General features: G+C 48.1%; 1 long non-coding RNA gene across 1 annotated transcript; it reads left to right on the top strand.

Moving 5' to 3' along the window:
- Positions 1 to 680: 680 nt before the first annotated feature.
- On the top strand, positions 681 to 3,677 carry LOC139825662 (uncharacterized). Its single transcript, XR_011735877.1, has 3 exons — positions 681 to 2,206; positions 2,330 to 2,442; positions 2,546 to 3,677. It is a non-coding gene; the product is annotated as an uncharacterized lncRNA (long non-coding RNA).
- Positions 3,678 to 18,434: the final 14,757 nt, after the last annotated feature.

The following is an 18,434-nucleotide window of genomic DNA, read 5'->3' as shown; positions in this document are numbered from 1 at the left end:
CATCAAATAACTTATTTTCCACCCTTTCTCCAAAATCTCATTTCCTACATAAAGCCACTTTGTGGAATCTGTCACCTGCATTTGCCTGAGTAAAGAAACTCAGCAAGCTGTGGAGAAGGAACGGTGTTACCAAATCCACGCTCAGCTCAAATCCGCTTACGAACATCTGACCATATTGTCGGGCCAAGGGGTATAATGCTGTTAGAGTAATGCTCAGTCTGTTAACGTAAGGAGCGATAGCGCAGGGTTATCCAGGAGTGATACAGCTTCAGGGGAATCTGCACTTTACATATTTAACAGAAGCGTGCTGAGCTCTTTAACATATCATTGCTGTACTTTTTGACATCAAAAGGATTGCATTTCCATACTTGGATGAATTAATAGGATTTGCATGTCACCCTCCTTCTGTACTTTCTTTGCTGAGCTCCACCGCAGGGATCCGAGGGGCGGGGAAGCTGCAGAGGTGTGCACGCGTGCGCGCTCGGGAGACAGCGCCGCGCTCACAGCGGGTCTGAAGCTGACTTCAATGCAGCTACACTTCTGTAACGTGCCCGTGAGCTGCTGCCTTCACCAGGTGCTGTGTGGTCGCAGCTCCGCACACACGGCGAGGCCGGAACCTTCGTCCAGCACCAGGCACTTGCTGTTGCTATTAAGCTTTTAAAGCTGGTCCTGTACAGCTCAGGAACCCACGGCTGGCTCAGGAAGGGAATTCGGGGCTCAACAGAGTACCCAAGCCATAATCATCCTGCTCACTGAGATGTTTTCTGCCTACTGAGACCACAAGAGTCATGTTGAAGCAAAAACCAGTTCTGCTTAGGGCTTCCAAGGGGTAACATTTCACTTAACAGAGCACATTTGGCCACCCGGATTCTCCTGCCCGTGTCCTTTCAAGCCAAAAGCAAACTGCACTCTTGCTCAAGTGTCTTGACAGATTTCAGCAGACATCCACAGCGATAGCAAAAGGTGATGATTTTGGCCTGCTGAAGCCTCCCCTCCTCCTTTCTTCTCCAGCTCACACATCTTTTCCCTGCTATGCAATTGCCAAGCAATATTGTGTTGCTCTCTGTCTTCACTGTACTCACAGAACGAGGTGCCCCTCTACTCTAAAGCAGAGCTGAGTGCTGATCATTCCTGGGCAGACTTGGAATCTTACGCTTGAGTGAAATTTTATCCTTTAAGACAGGTCATGCTATGTCTTGAGTTACTTCTACACTTGACACGAGCAGTCATTAATTACCATCTGGCTGATTGACATATCAGTGAGTAGCAGCAATATAATACTTTCCCTAACGCTGCAGCCTTCTCAGAAAAGCGTAACTGGACTTGACACACTTATTTTGGACTGCTTATCCCTGGAGAGATTTGGGTTGTATTTACTGGGTTTCTGTAAAGTGCCACCCCAGCACTCTCCCTTGGCCGCTAGCGGAGCACAGGGCGTGTGGAATTCGGCTGTGGCATGAGGGGCGGGCGGAGAAAGGGGCTTTCGGGACAAGAGAAGGCAGCTTTGGAAAGAGAAGCTCAGGAGCCGAACGGCTGCTTGGCTGCCAGAATCCTGGCTGGACTCCACCAAGTGGGACCCACACGTGTCACTGCTGACAGGATCACTCGGTTTTGACAGCGACTTAGAACGGCTGTGTCAGCAGCGTGGGCCGCTGGGGGAAGACTCTACTGGAAAAGCAAGGAAGGACAAGGAAACATCCTGGCAACAGAGAATCGGAAACAAAAGTGAACTAAGCCAGTTGCCATTCTGTGCCCAGCACTGGCCACAGCACGCGGCGTTAGTGAAGAACAGAGGAAAAAAGCTATTCAGGGCTGATCGTGCAATGGCAGACAAAAGACACAAGCCTAAAATTAAGTTTTAAGATATCGGATCATAACTAATTTACCTGCTTTGAAGAAGAAAGGAATAGTTGAAATTCTTCCCCTGATTTTCCTGACTTAGCAGAAATACAATCACTGTTTCCATTGGCTTGAACTGGGGTTAGAGTCCCTTTCACAGCACAGCCGTCCCACAGGGATCTTCACTGGTTTCTCAATCTCAGCCTTGCAGAATTCCCCGACCCAGCGAGTCCTCTGCAACTTCTGCTCTCAGGACCAAGCGCGCCCAGCGCCGCCAGTCCCGGTGACAGCAGGAGACCGAGCGGAGCTGAGATCGAGAACCATATCTTCCCATTAAAAAATAGAGAGCGAGCACAACTAACTCTCTGTGAGTAATGACCGGTTTCTATTATGTCCCCTTGGGTCAGGAAGCATTTGAGTGCATCATTTTTAAAGATGACTAAAACGAGGCAGAATCACAATACTATTAATGTCTCCCGTTGTCTTGCAGAGCTGCCGTCATCCTTCAGCCACGTGTTCTCAGCGCAGATACTTCACCCACCCTGGATTTCAGAGTTCCTGGCATACGGCATCAATCAGGGTGACTCCACTAACACAGGCTGGGTATGAGGAGCAGGGTCTCACAGCTGCTATAGGGATCTGCTTTATGTCTCCACACTGTTCTCTTTCTCCTTTAGATATCTGCAGGATTCTTATCTCTTTACAGATCACTGTGTCTCCCCCAGACCTCTCTCTCCCCCTGGCGAGGCTTTCCAGAACCCGTTGTTTCTGAGGAATAACCACTTCCAGCCGGCCTGCGAGCCCCTGCCCAAGTCACCAGCTCAGAAGATGCTCACCGCACGGAGCCGCGCTCAGCGTGGTGGATCTGGGCCCACAGAAACCCCAAATGGGTCACGAGCCACTGTGCTGGGAAATGAGAGACGCCCGGAACGCGAAGCCCTTACAGCTTCGCGCACACGAGCATCGCTCCTCTCAGCTCGTTTCTAGCAAGAGGCACAAAAGTGAGCCTTGGTCCAGATCAAGGGACTTATGGCTTATTCCATCACAAGAAAGCTCCAGCTGGTTTTGTTTAGCTGTTTCATGCTTGCAGGTTTTAAATTCTTGGGGTTGTTTTCCCTCCTAGCCCATCCCTGTCACTCTGAACGTACTTCTGTGCTGCTCAGGCCTACAGCAGGGGCAGGAATCCATGGGCGGGGACTGGGCTCGATTCAGTACTTTGTCAAAGATCTGACATGACTAAAATCCACGTCGTGTCAACAGATTGCAGATGTTTCCCCCTCCGCTGACACAGCACGTCCTGGGGGAGCCTCCGGGTGCAACGCCTGCCTCAAGATGTTAGTGAGGCTGCACACACCAGCCTGGAGAGCTGGGCCTCAGTGCCAGCTCAAAGCATCAGGGGCTTTTGTACACACAGAAATGAAAGCCTAAAGCACAGCACGAGGTACCCAAATATCACCCTGGGAAACTCCGGAGTTCCGAAATTATGCAGGAGGCACCACTGTCTTCTTATTTTGTGGGGTTTTTTTGTTTCTCTTTCTCTCTCAGTAGCTCCTCAGCGTCTCAGTGCAAGGAGCACACAGGACTGAACAGCCCATGGAGGTGCCGAACTGCCCCAGGACAGAAAAACCCCCAAAACCCACGACATTACCTTTCTCCTAAATGGACGCTGCAGAGTTTTGCTACACACTGAGACCTCTGTAACGCTTTGTTATATTTATTCTCCTGATAAACCACCCTGAGTCCTTCAAAGCCAGAGAATTAACATCTAAGTCAAACCTTTTAACGTTCCTTGGACATGTAGTGCTTGTCGCTTTCTGCCCGTGAATTCTAAAAAGGGCCTGGGGTAAATAAATAATGCAGCATGCATATTGCTGCTGTGAAATTTGTTCCTAAAGAGTAACTTACTCAGCTCTGTAGTGATAGGGATCCTTTTATAACATGGCTGTGATTGATTCCCCAGTGCTCTCGCTCTGAAAACAGCATCTGTAGAAACAGTCAATAACAACACGAGGAGAGAGGGAGGTTAGCAAGGCAGAAAGGGGAAAGGAAAAAAGAAAGAGACCAAGGCACAATGGCTCGGCCTGACAAATGCTGGAAATCTCTCACATATGCCTAAAAATGTCATTGTCATGCAAAAATCCCAAAGTGCTTCCTATATTTAGAAAGTTTCTTGCCTTGGTTTGCTTTTCCAAGGCTCGCTTTATTCACACAGAGCTTCAGAGGATTAAACAAGAAAAGTGCTCCCGGGAGCTGCTCATCGACATGGTCAGCGCAGTGTAACGGCCCTCGCGGAGCGGCGGTGCTGGTCACACAGACCCCGCTCAGCCGATTTGCACTGCGAGGCCTTGGAGGGAGGGGGTTGTGTTTTTTCCGTCCCCATCGAGAAGGCTGTACATAAATAGCTGGGACATGTGCTGCAGGAACAAAGGCAAAAGGATATACCATATTGAAAAAAACCCTGGCAACCCAAAAGACTGAAAAGAGAAATCCCGAAGTTCCTAGGAGCACGTGGCCTCGCTGCCTCCCGGTTCTCCCAGCCAGCTGGTGCAGGAGAACTGGTCCCAATTTGAAGTCTGCTTTCTGTGTTTTGATCACACCCAATCTTGGCTCCCTTACCATTACATTTCTCCCTTGCTACCCAGCACAGTATGCGGGGAACAGCATTAATACCACTACTTATTGCACAAGATGGTAGCAAAGTCGAAATGATAGAACCTAAACTCCACTGAAGATTTTGCTGGAAATGGAACTCTTCCCGTTCAGATGCCATCTAACGGATCCTCTCTGCTCGGAGCAGCATGTGAACGTCGGAGACCAGAGACCCTAGCAGGGTCCTGGCTGGATGCGCCATCTCTGAGGTTGGCCGATACAGAGATGGCAGGCACCATCGTCCCCCAAACCAGCAGGCAAACACCCTTCCCAAGCACAGCAAAGCATCTCTGAGTGCACACGAGCGGCAGCAACCCAAAGCCTGAAATGATTCACTGCCTCTATTGTACCCTCCCGTGGGCTGCGCGGGTTGGTTTGAGTGATCATTGCCTGGATAACTTTCCCTTATGTCAATATTTTTGCTGTAAAACCGTACACAGCGCTCTACCTGAAATCTTACAAACTGGCAGGGTGCTATTACAAAAGATTACTTAATTGTAGATTACTACTGTACATTTGAATTTCAGTATCTTATTAAGTTGTCAGATTTAATTACCATTATATGTTTAGATTATGCCACAGATTATTTAGCTCGGTACCTAGGTTTGCCAACCTGTTTGCTTTGTGACATGACAGGGTGATAATTACAGCATTACTGGAAAACCTCAGTTTTTCCATGGGAAAGACGAGAAGTCCCTGGCGTGAGCGCTGACCCCAGCGAACGCTCGTCCTGGCCAGTGTCAGCAGTGCTGGTGGGCCTGGTGCTCCTGCCTGATCTCTACCCGTGAGTGAGGAGCTGGGGCACACAGGCCCTGGTGTGCTGGGGGTGAAATGCTCACACGGAAACCTAAAACCCCAGGAAACGAAGCTGATCTGGGTTTGTCACAAGCTCCAAACGGAGACGTGTTGGCTCCAAGGCTCACCAAAGCACAGCAACTGCTACGGGAACTCAGGGCCTTCCATCCAAGTAACTATTTTTCACTACGGTCAGGATTCAAAATGTTACAGTTTTGTGTACAGCACCAAAGCTGGGATGAAAGGGATTTGGCTGGGTAGGGCAGTTGGATACCCAGCCACGTCACCTGCTGTCCCATCAGCAATGGCAACTACTACATGAGAAACACCAGCCTCTGTCTCTTCTTTCTAAATCAGGTAAGAGTTGCATAATCACACCAAACAGATTTAAATGTACAAGAGCCATTTTTGCGATGCAACTCACCACATGCCCACCTTCCTAAGACAAATGAGGGAAAAATATATACCCGTGGATTAAAGAAAAAGACTTTGAGCATGCAGGTGGTGACAGCTCTGACAACGCTACACTGGTAAACTGCCTCGCCAGCTGTGCCTCAGTTTACCCAAGCGAGCACGGCAGCGCTGGGCTCTGCGGGGCAGCCGCGGCGATCAGCAGCTGCTCTCCCTCCAGTCTCCGTACGCACACGGCAGCTCAGCGCTCTGCATCCCAGCGCTGCAGTGCCGAGCGGTGACACAAGAACCTGCTGGAGGGGAGTGGGGCAGTGATGGATGGCATGAAATACCCTTTTTGCTCCGAGTGTCTCTTCCATGGTAGAAAGACGCAGTAGGAACAATATCTCTATCTGTCACTATAGATGGAGATACATAAATTTTATATAAAAGTACATACTATTTTCTATCTATATGCAATCAATAGAGTTCCATACATCTTTATATTTATATAGCAATAAACACATTAGATAAAAGTAATCTATTCAAATCACAATTACCTCTTACTCAAATATATCTTATAAATAATTTGTCTTCTGTTCTGATTGTACGCACTGGATATTGATATTATTTTGTCTAGTTATTATTAAAAAGCCCGTCTCTGCCTCACTCTAATCTTTTCTTTGGCACAGCCATTGTTTTAAAAGCCTAGAATGATAATAAAGTATAGGGAAAACACTTAGGAGAACCATCCATTTCCCAGCCCGTCTCCAGTTAATTAATACTCCACATTCTCAAGAGGAGGACAAATCTCAGCTCCTTTGCCAAATTAAGGGAGGAAGAGACACAATAAATATTCTACCGGGCTGAAGTCATTTCTGCTTCCGCTGCAGTTCTGGGCGCCCAGGGCTGTTAGCGGGGCAGGTCTGGGATCCTCTCTCTGCAGGATGAGAGTGGGAACCGCAGGGTGGTGCCTCGGGGCTGGGACCTCGCGGGGCTGGGCAGAGCCGGCGCGTTCCCGTCCCCGTCACAGGGCCGCGGGTCCCGGCTGCGCTCGCTGCTCCGTGCTTTTCTTCCCAAGAGAAACAAGGGACTTTGTCAGGGAGAAGTTTCCTGATGAGAGATTAGAATCATAACCAAATTAAATGATTGTCTCTAACTAATTAGATTAGTTTAAATTGAATAATGAAACCTTTAGCTGTATTTAATGTAACATGCCTGAAGTCCAACGATTAGTCTGCTGAATGAAGCTAAACAATTAAAAACACAATCTATTTTATGGCTTATTTTATAGGAACAATTGGAGAAACTATTACTGCAGAGGAAATGCGCAGTGACGAGAGCCCCGGGGCAGCCGGCCAGGCGAGCTGAGGACCCCGCGGTGCCACCTCAGCGGTCCACGTTCCGACACGTGTTTGGACGCCCCGTGTTTCGCATGCACGTCAGGGAGCAGCTCCTGGCAGGTGAGCCCATCCGCCTGCCCATGGCTTCCAAACAGATTAAATGCTGAAGTGTCACGACAAAGCCACGGGAGTACACCTGCACCTTTAAGCACCTCAACAACTTCAAAACCGCAGCTTTTAAAAACCCAAAGCAAAGTCCAGGACTCTGTCAAGCACCCAACTCACTCCCAAAAATACATCTGAGACTCCCAGGCCCTTGAGGGCTCGCCTGTCCAGAAATGCGATTGCAAAGGGAGATACTGCATGAACATGAAGCTGTTACTGCCCCTGTGGACATTGAGAACCCTGGCAAAGCCTGGCTTAGTTACACAACGACCCTCGGTCCAGACCGCAAGTGGCGCACGGGAGCCAGGGCACAGCCGCAGCTCTAAGCTTCTTCCTCATGTAAACCCGCCTGTAAGACCTTTTCAAAATATCACCCTTCAGTTCAGAACTGAGCTCCAGTCCTATTGGGATATTTGCCCATTTGTAGTGACTAATCCTATTTTGGAGGTTGCTGGGCAATAGGGTCCTTTTATTTGTGTGGAGGGAAGCTGCGGCATTTCAAGCAGCATGGGTTCCAGCCTGCTACAAGTCTCCCAGCTGGCAGAACAGCTTGAACATTCTGTATTTTTGATGAAATCTTTGATCACCTCATTGCAAAATTTGGTTGCCTACTCCCAGCTCCCTGGCAGCTCCGAGTACAACCTGCCATTTCTAGATGGGATTTGTTCTTTTACGGATTGGACACATTAAATAAATAAACCAAATTGTCTTAGAGATATCCAGATCAATAACGTCACAGATATATAGTCTGAAAACACAACATACTAAATTTTTAAATAAAATAGATGTCAATCAGACCTTCCTTTGTCCATCTGCTGAGATCCCCTCCTGAGACACAGTGCCTGCCCTCCTTGAGACGAACGTGGAAGGTGTCATTGACCCCTCGTTACCCTGGAGGTCTTTCTGTGCTCCCGGGTTACCACCTAAATCACAAGGGAATATGCCCGTGGAGCGAGGCTTCAGCTCCCACCTCTGCAACTGAGTCTGTGTGACCCTGCTCAGGACGCTTAACCTGCAGCTCACTCCTGAAAAGGGGCTCATGGTAAAGCCTCCGGCTCTCTCCAACAAAACAGACGGTCATTTTGCAGCTCTGACAATGGGCCCCTCCTGAATTTATCCATTCAGTTCCAAAGGGGAGGCAAAGGGGAGCAGCACCCCCTGAAATCTCTGCAGCGTGTGTGCAGCCCCGCGCTGCCACCCACTCCCACACCTCTCCGTTCACACAGCCAGGCGCTGGGCCGCTGACTGAACGCTATTTTGGCAACTCAGAGACTCACAGGCTCCCTTACTTGACTCAGATTTACCAGTCAATCAATGCATATATCTCTATCACAATAAAGCCATCATCTATATACACAACCTGTCAGAAATGACAACTCCTCATTCTAATATTACGGGAAATATATGTGCCTTGTAGAAAACACCTGGTGGATCCCAAAAGTGGGAGAACGAGTGAAAAGACAGCAGGAAACTCAGTGCATCGTTATAACAGCATCCACCTTGCCAAAGCCAGGCACATCCTGATCTAACAAGAAGTTGCCTTCACATGATGCTGTGCATGGCCATGACTGCGTTACCTTCATCACGTTCTCTTTGGAGCTCTTTACCATCGCACTGAACATGAAAAAAGCACAAGACCACGTGCTACGCTAAAAGATGGTCAGACGCATCCAAGATGTTTCAAACTCCATTTGAGGACTAACATAAGTGATTAACAGTTGTCTATAGCATTAGAAGGCAGGGAGTGGAAGTCCTTTTATCAAATTGTTAGCTGCCGACAACTTCCAGCTGACAAGCTATCTTTAAATTCTTCATAATGCCTTTGCAAAGCCCTAAAGCTTTCTTGAATCCCTCGCCTGCAGTTTTCCAACATCAGCTCTTCCACTCCTTGTCGTGGGAAAATGCAGCTACAATGAGTCTTAATGTCAAGTGTACGCATCGAGGTCTGGGCTCATCTGGTTTGCCTTCTGTGCTCTAAGCACAGAACAGCAGCAAATCCCCAGGAATCAGAGCTTATCGGTGTCCTAAATTCTGCACAGAGGGAGATAAAGGGTGGAAGCTCACAAAGCACCTCAGGACAAGTCCTGGGCAGCTTGTACCACTGGTCCCCAGAAACCCAGACGTGAGAAACGTGCACAGCAAAGGCTCAGAGAGCGAGCACCTGCACAGCGGGACCTCAGAGCCCTGACCCGCCAGCACCAGCCCCGGCCCTGGGATGGTTTAACACTTGGCATGTGCGCTGTTCAGTTCACATCCCATCTGGGAATCCTCTTACTGTTTTTGGAGTCGCTCTCAGACCTGCTCATACATTAACCTTCTCCTTGAGGGATCAGGGGAGTTTTGCACAATGGAAGTTGGTCCATAGCTGCTGCAAAGCCCCTTTCCTCACTCCCGGCCCCGCACCGAGAGAACACGGTGCTTGTCTGGACTTGGCTTGCGGAGCATCGTGGATTATACCACTGCAATCACAACGCATCAAAGTGCTTTCCCTACCTCATGAGGAATTATGAGCCTTAATTGACACAGAGGTATTACGTGTCATTGCAAAATATTATACTTTAGAGTATTCCATCCAATAACTAACAAATACATCAGGCAACACGTAAAACCAATCTTAAAAATGAGTAGTTAAATTTTTCTTAATTACATCCAGTGAACCAAATCTGCCCCTAAGCAATGCACATGTAATCCCAGTGAAGTCAGTGTGGTTATACAGAATACAATAAACCAAAAATAGTCTGTAGTTATCATCTACATTACAGCAATCCTTACAGTTCTCCACGAAGATGAGGGGCTCCGGCTTTATTTAGAGCTGTGAATGTGAACTATAAAGGTAAACGAAGCTGAACTGAGCAAACTGCATGGAAAGAACCACGTAGCACTGGGACTCACACAGCACAGGACCAGAAAGGCTGAGCCCCAGTCTAACGGGCACCGTCCGACGGCACACTGGGAAATGGAGCCAACATTCTCCAGTAACAGGACTCCGGGTGACGGTGCCTTGAGGAGAACTCAGAGCCTGAAGAGCTGGCACTGGAGAGATTCCAAATGCATAAGGATAACCAGACAGAACTGTCCGAACATCCATCTAGGTGTATTAGCCCCTACTGCACTAAAGAAACCTGAGTGATGTACAAGACAAGACATCATCTGCTTTTGTTATCTGCTCTCCATTTCTGCCTTCAGCCTCCCTCCAGCTATCACTTTACTATAGAAGGACATGTTGCTCAGCCATAGATATAAACCAGGTGTAAGAACTCCAACACTTTTGCAAATTAATCCAGCGCAGTTATGGCGGGGCAGCTGGAGACCACGTCTGCAGGCAGACCCCATGCGTCAGAGCTACGAGCCATTGTTTCTGACAGAGAACAACAGCTCATTATTCACAGCATCCCCTGTGAAACCTCCCTTTCCCCTCGCAGGTCACGGCAGGGCTGGATAAGACGCAGCTCTCCTTGCCACGGACAACGTACGCGCGTGGTTTTGTTCCTCCGCTGCTACTTGGGCTGGGCACAGGTTGTATTTTAATAACTGGAGCCTGGTCCTGCTACCCACACAGGAACAGAGGCTTGCGTGGACTCCGGAGCGGCTGCTCGCGAGCCGACAGCTTGAGCAAGGGTGGCAAATTCAGCTCCTAATTATTAGATTAAAACCTTGAAACAGTTGTCATGTGTGATGGGACAAAGTAGAATTTGGCAAACAGGAAGGGAAAAAAACCAAATCTTCCCATCATGATAAATAATCTCTGAGGACAGCCTTGTCATTCTGGAGAGCATCTCAACAGTTCCCCGCTTCTGTTTTTTTTGGTCACTGCTTATCAGGATTTGCACGGCTAGTTAGTGGGTTAATTTAATTACGAGCAGCATTTATGAACAGCCTGATGGGGGATCTGCAGAGGGCAATAGAATCTGCTCTTGAATTATGAAATTGCACTCACTCACACATCTGGAAGCCGTCATGGGACAGATCGCTGTCTTGTAAATGCGTGTTGAGTGTTACAATATTTTACTAAGCACTCCCAATCTGTCAAGGTTTACAGGAGAGCAGAGACTGGGAACATTTGGGATCATTTGTGGCTTAGAGCCATTAGCTACTTCCACCCACTTATTGTGACGTTATTAATAGCAAAGTAATCTAAAGAGCAGAACTTGACTTACTCAAGATCTGAGATAATACAAGTGATTCTCACTAAAGGCCAAAGCCTGAGACCCAGTCACGGGGAGTCCAGTCCCAGCCTGGCGCACAGGAAGGGTTTATCCCGTGCAAAGCCACCCCCTGCTGAGGAAATCACGACCTGGCCTGTGAAACAAACTTTGGGCAAAGTTTCTTCACCTTCTGGAGCCGCATCTCAATGAAAAGACTGGGAAGACTTCAAAACTCCGTGGAACTTCTGGCTCCTTTTAAAGTCATTGCGTATCTGTTTAATTCAAATCCCCATCCAATCATTCAATATGGGTGGGGTTTTAAATGGGTCATTATGATGTGATTTATAGCGTTGGTGTAATTGTCAGAATTACTGTGGGCAATTAAAGTACGAAATGCACGCTGCCAGACACTTCGCTCACTCCCAGCACCCTCATTAAAAATCAAGAGCTGACCAAATTATAAATAGACTGGTTTGCACAAGTTCACAGGGAAAGTTAATTATGAAACTTATCCCTGCGCACTCAGAACTCACACCATCAGTCACACAAATTCTTTAAGTGATTATGCTGTTGTATAACGTGGAGCAGGATTAGGATGTACGGGTGGGCACAACTCCAGTTACAATGTGCAGCACAACTGTACTTTGCTCAGTGAACGCGAATCCCTAAAACTCTTACACAGGCCTGATGAGAGATGTGGGACCAGGTCCTGGGGAAGGGAGATGCTGGATTCTCACATTTAATAGAGAGAAAGGACTGAAGGATACAGAGAGAGGCTGCAGAGTACAAGGCTCCTGAGCCATGATGGTGCATCTCAGGGAAACGAGAGGTCTGAACACAAGAGAGCTCCAGCAAGAGCTGGAGCAGGCTCTGGATGAGCTGGGAACTCGTGAGGAACGGCGGCGGGCGAGAATCACAGGGAGTGTAGGTGTCACATAGAGTGAGTGCCAACACAAACTGAAGAAAGAATCCTGTATCTAAGGGCAGGCAAGGCCTGAGACTTTTCTTTCCAGTATTCTGAACGCTTTACTCTCCAGAAAGGAAGGAGAAAAAACAAACACAACAAACCCAGAGGTTTCTATACAAAATTGAACCAAGAAGTAAATCACTGATGGAAGGAGAGTCCTGTTAGAGTTATTGGTAACCCCTCTGGTGGCTTAAAGCCCCAATGGAGTATGCTTGCGCTTGTTACGGGGTTTCAGAAGAAAAGAACAGTGAAACCCGTTTCAATGCCAGCAACCAGACCAGGCTTTCACGCAGAGGGACAATGCAGCCTGCACTGAACACGTCTGGGCAGGTCCTGCACCCCAGGGCAGCCGGGTTTTGTGTGTCAGAAACGCAGCCGGACCTGCTCGGGTTGAGCACAGGCAGGAGCTCGGTGCTGCGTGGGCAAGGCCCAGCCAGCCTGCGCACAACGAGGGGCTGGGTGCTTCAAGAGCCACTTATACCAAGAGTTCCAGAAATAATGCTGATTTATGTTCTGTGTACCTGTACAAGGGTCTGGGGGTTTGAAGAGGGAAAGCTTGGAGGAAAGTACGCATGGATGATGGTTGCTGCCTGAATTCTTCAACTTGGATAAACCCAATTAACTGCATGTGTATTTATCACCAACTCTGACAAGTACTTCTCAAAAAAAAACAGCAAGAAACAGGCTACTTCCCAGCACAACAAGAAGTGGAATGCAAAATATCATCTCTTCCTAGAGACGCTACCTGGCTAACATCAGCTCGCAAACTTCAGTGTCCAAAATCTCTCTTCATCTCCTCCTTCGTGCGCCCCACACTCCAGAAACACCACCCACATGGCTCAGGAGGGGCTCTGCTCAGTGTGCCAGAGGTACCTACAGGCACGGTTCCCCGTTTCCACAAACGCCCTGGGACGTGGCTGTCACTGAAGCCTCCCTTCCACCTCCTTCCATCCCAGCAGTGCGGGAGCTGCAGGAACGTGAACTTGTCTCACCTTGAGCCTTTCTGCGATGCCAAGAGCCCGCTCAAGTTTGCACGGAGCCCCCACCCTGCGGCGCAAACACCAGGTACTGATCAAAAGCACAATGTGCCTGCTGACAAAAGGGATCTCGCTCGCTGGAACAACACTTTCTCCACCTCTATCTATCTCCTTTTTCTTGAGAACACAGTTTTACACTTGTCCTTCATACAAATAACCCGAGGGTGGGAATTATTCAGAAGGCTCGTGTTTGACACCCCATCTGTTCATTTCTGACAGCGATATATAATGTAAGGCTATAAAAACTTGAAAAATAATGCAACATAAAAAGGGATTGACTCGGCTCCAAGAGGCCATAAACGGTAACAAATACCATTGTATGATTTATTTCATGCTGTAATCTTTACAGTAAGTCATCTTTCAGACATTTCCTTGTGACAGGTTTTAATAATATTAATGCCCAGAGCAATCCAAATCATCGCCAATAGACATATTTATCAAGCTGCCAATCCAAGTAAATGAAATTCTATAAGCAATAATGTAACATGTTTAAAGGAAGCTAATAAAACAAGTCAGGAGAGAAATATTACTGCAAAGTATGCTCTCTCTAATCCAGCCCTGGATTTTATACAGCCAAAATGCAAATCTTTCCCTCCATGATTTATTGCTCCAGAAATACCAATGACCTTTTCAGGAGCTCTTGCACAGCCCTTCTCCCCCATTTCTAAGATGGTGATGCGTTCTGCCAGATTAGCTGAGCTGGAGCGCCCGGCATCGCTGCCTTGGGGCGGGACGTGATGGGGTCCATTGAGGACTGGGATCTCAAGTCTTGGAGATTTATTGAGGGCTGACAAGCCTTAACATGGGCCTGGCAGCCCAGCAGGTATTTACAAGCAATTATCCAGGCGCTAGATAAGTTACAATTAACAGGGAGCTAAAACTTGGTTCTTTAACCTGGTTTTCCTTTTAATGTAGTTCAGTTTCTGCTGATGCACCCGGGCGAGGGGGAAGGAGCCGTGGCAGAGCTGGGCACATGGAGCCGTGCTCGCGTTCTTTGTGCCTCACTGGAAACTTAGCAGGAATGAAAAAGAGACTCAACAATTCAGCAAAACATACACCATTAAATTTGTCCTGCCTTAGGCAACGACGTGTGGAAAAGCCATGACTGGTAAAGCAAGTGTATCAATGCAGGGGCTCAGGAGTGCCTGAGGAATCCTAGCAGGTCTATGTGTTCACTTCTGGATGAGCTTTATAGGTCTTAAGGTTTTTTTGTATTGGTTTGTGATGACTTTTTTTTAATGATGCTAATTAAGTTCTTCCCCTGGATACAAAGATACCTCATTTCACCCTTTCCTGCTTCCCTTTGCCTTCCCACTCCTTGTCTGCTCTTGCTGCTCAGACCTGAGAGCTCCGTAAGGCAGAACTGCCTCTCACCATGCACACACACAGCATCCGGCCTGAGGATCCCGGCCGCGGCAGCAGCCCCGAGGCGCTGCTTTAATACAAATAATAAATACTGCAGCTAATAATAACAGCACAGTCAAACGGCTCCCCCAGGGAAGTGCTGGAAGAGCAGTCCCTGGTGTCATCTAAAACTAAACACCAGAAAACACACCTGCACTGGCTGCTTAGAATATAGAGTCTTTATGATATGGTGATGAGGGAGAACCTTGGTGGGGATGGGAACCATTATTTATCTGCATATTTCTTCAGAAGATTCCAAAATATCTGTTAGTAACGTTTTTGTTCTTCACAGCAGCAGCAGAGATCTCCGGGAAAATAAATAAATAAGAACTATATAATCCCCAAGGTGTAATCCCAAAGTATGGAAACTCACTTCACTTAAATACCTCCCTCTGGCATAATTGACTTTTCATGTGCATGTTAATAATGATATTTCAGCAGGTTGTGAGGGCTTGTTCTTTTCCCTCCACTCCCCATCCCCTTTGGTAAATTATGTTATTGGGCATGAGGAGGGGGAGGGACACGTTATAAATCTAATTATGGCTTCGTTTATATTTAAGGAGTCAGCACAATCTGGTAGTATGCGTGTATGTACGTACCGTGCAGCCCCAATATTTACAGCTGACCTAATCAGTTGTAGGACAGCAGCACCGAGCTGCATTTTATTGTCCCGACACCGCATGTGTGCTGGGGACGGTTGCGAAGATGCAAAGCTCTCCAGAGGACGCCTTGCACTCCTCGCTGTGCTGACATTCGCCTTTGCTGCTGAAGCACAAGAGGGTTTGGGAGGGAAGGGAACATCATTTATGAAGCCTCTCCAGCTCTACAGCAGCAGCTAATTGTTCCAAAGCAGGAATGAGCAATGTGAGCCTGTGTGCCCCTCTGCCCTGCCAGGTTCCTGCTTTCTCCCTGCAAATTCTGGAACGACACCGTTTCCCAGCGTTGTGCTGTCACCCTCTCCAGCGGGTGCTCTGGAAGGCTGAGCAGGTTGCTGTTGCTGACAGCTCACACCAGAGCACAGTCCGCTCCCTGTGCTCAACGTGCCAGCTCGGGTCAGGAGTCGTCCCAGTGCAACCCAGCAGGACCAGCAAACTACGGACACTGTGGGCAAGAGCATCGCAACTCACCCCTTGCCTTGGGCAGCAGGTGACTACGCTCTGCCACCAGCTGGCAAACCCTGCCAGGGAACCAGGCTTAAACATGGTGAGTGCTACATACGTAACACACCGTTGCATTCCTTTGTGAGGTTCTTGTGTTGGGATCCACAAGCTAAACTCACTCCAAACTGCGCAGTTTTTCCCCTGAAGTCATGGAAACTGTTGTGAGTTGTGCAGGTGGAGGCTGGGATGAAGGCAGCACACCCTCACCACGCAGCCCAACCACACCTATGTAACCATTTTTAACCTCCTCCATTTCCCATCAAGTCACCAAAATCCAGAAAGGCTAAGTGGCCTAAAGTCCCAGATTGAATCTGATGACAGAGATCAAGAAAATGAGCTTGAGTTCCCCAAATCCTAAAGTAGCTATTTAACAGCTGGAACATCTTTTCTCTGACATTTGATCTAGTCCTCTCTGGGCCATAATCTGAGGTCATGGGCTGTTAAGCCCAGCATTATAACACCAGGCGGTGATTAGAGGATGTACAGCAGCACCCTTGGAGATTTCTGAAGAGCACTAGAGCCCACCTCCAGCTCCTGCTGCTCATGGGATGCTACTCCTGACGCTGCCCTGCTCTGTGTCTTTGTTGCTGATCCACATTCCTCCCCGTGTCAGCATCTGACAGGAGGTGCAGCAAAGCTCTCCGTGTCACATCTGTCTAAACATGTCCAGCGCATACAGATGGGAAAGGAGAGGTTGGGCTGGAGGAACATTCAGACACACGTATCTTTTTATCTCACAAACTGACAAATGAACCCTCTCACATACCCTTGACTTGCTTGTGATGTCGTAACTATTGCCAAATCACAGTAACCCAGATGAAACAGCCAGCAATTCCAAACACACTCGGCAGAAAAAAGGACACGTCTCTGAATAGGTGATTTATCAAACTGTAATTGTGCTGCACAGGTGTGCCGAGAGCAGGTGCACCGAGCCCGGTCGCAGGACAGCTCTGCCTGCAGCCCCGTGCTGTGAGGGGAGGGAGCTCTGAGGGTGCCACAGGACACTTGATTCCTCTAGGTCAGGCTTCATGCAAGTACGTAAGTCAGAGAAGGAAAATTCAGGACAGTCTGCCTTACACAGGCATAAATAAGTATCTGAGAGAACTCTTTATGATCTTCTAAACCAAGATCCTCACTCCTTATTTCGATTGCAGGTACCGCAGGCATATCCACCTACACCAGCGGGGTCTCGTCTAACCTTCCCCTTACCTCCCTCACAGTCACTTTGGAGGAATCCACAACACCACGCACCACTTAAACTACATTATATGGAGAGTGAAGGAATGAACCAAAATGCTTATAATTAAGCTCTGTTTTGCTCTGATACATCCCAAATCCTCAGGGAAAGCAATGGCAAGGTCTCATGCCTGGCAAAGCTCCTGATCCACCTGAGGCAACCACTCTCTCCACAGCACAACTGGTGTAGAACCGCAGGTTTGCAAACAACTGCTTTTTATTAATACACATTTATACTGAAATGTCATCTTTTCCTTTTAAAATCTAAGATTACCTAGGAAACAAGAAGAAACCCAACCAGGTGGAGAGCTCCTGCAGTGTCAATGTCTGCCTATTCGTTTGCCATTGACGTTTATCAGGATGTCTCTGCGGTTTCTGGCAGTCTCTTTTCTGGGAGGCAGCCGGCTTTTGGGGACCACGTTACAGCTCTGCGGAGTGCGTTGCACTGAACGTGGGCTCCAGCTCCTCTTTGTACACAACATTACTACGGGGATTCCTGCAGGTGTCAGCACGTCTGTGTTGGTTCCCTCAGCCTGAGCACAGACTGAAGGAGTTTTGCCTTTATCTCAACCATCTGCAGTTCAGAAGCACATTTTGTAACGGGGTTTGGCTGCCATCTGCTGCTGAAAGGGTTTGCAACTGAAATACAAGTGCATGTGTACATCCACATCTAATGCAAAGCTCCCTGTCCAGTCTTTAAGCAAAGCACCGTCTCCATGAAGGGGAGACTCTGGCAGAGAAGTCAGTGGGAGCCTGGGAGAGGTGTGCATTTTGGCCTTAAACACTTCATGGAAATGCAGCAAGCTGCAATTTGGCGTAGTCACATGGGTCTGAGAGGCTGCTCTGTATTTCAACAGAAAACTAACACCTAGCAAAACCCCACATCTTCCCAATGGAGTCTGAGGTGAAGGAATGAGTGTGATATGTTTTCTAATAGAACCATACCCTAGAAACCAGGAGTGAGTTAGGCAGAACTGAGTTGTGTTTAACTGATGAGAGAATAAATGCACTTGTCTGCTCTTGAAAGTTTGTGTTCTGGACCTTTTTTCAACAAAACAGCAACAGAGAATCCTACCTTTTGACTTCTGCCAGGGACCGAGCAGCAGGAAGCCCGCTGTATTCCCATGGAGCTTCGTCCACGCAGATGGACTGACCAGAATAACGCTGTGCTGAAAAACAAACAAGAGTCATCACAGTCGGTCTATGTGGTGACATTTTTTGTCTCTGTTTTGAGAGTTCAGACTATATGATCATAACAGTTTCCTCCCACCTCACAATCTCACATTAATCCTCTTCATTATAGC

Source organism: Patagioenas fasciata, chromosome 26 (assembly GCF_037038585.1).
Source record: "Patagioenas fasciata isolate bPatFas1 chromosome 26, bPatFas1.hap1, whole genome shotgun sequence".
Classification (NCBI taxonomy): Eukaryota; Metazoa; Chordata; class Aves; order Columbiformes; family Columbidae; genus Patagioenas; species Patagioenas fasciata.
Note: the sequence above shows the minus strand (reverse complement) of the source record. Positions and strands in the feature narration are given on the sequence as shown.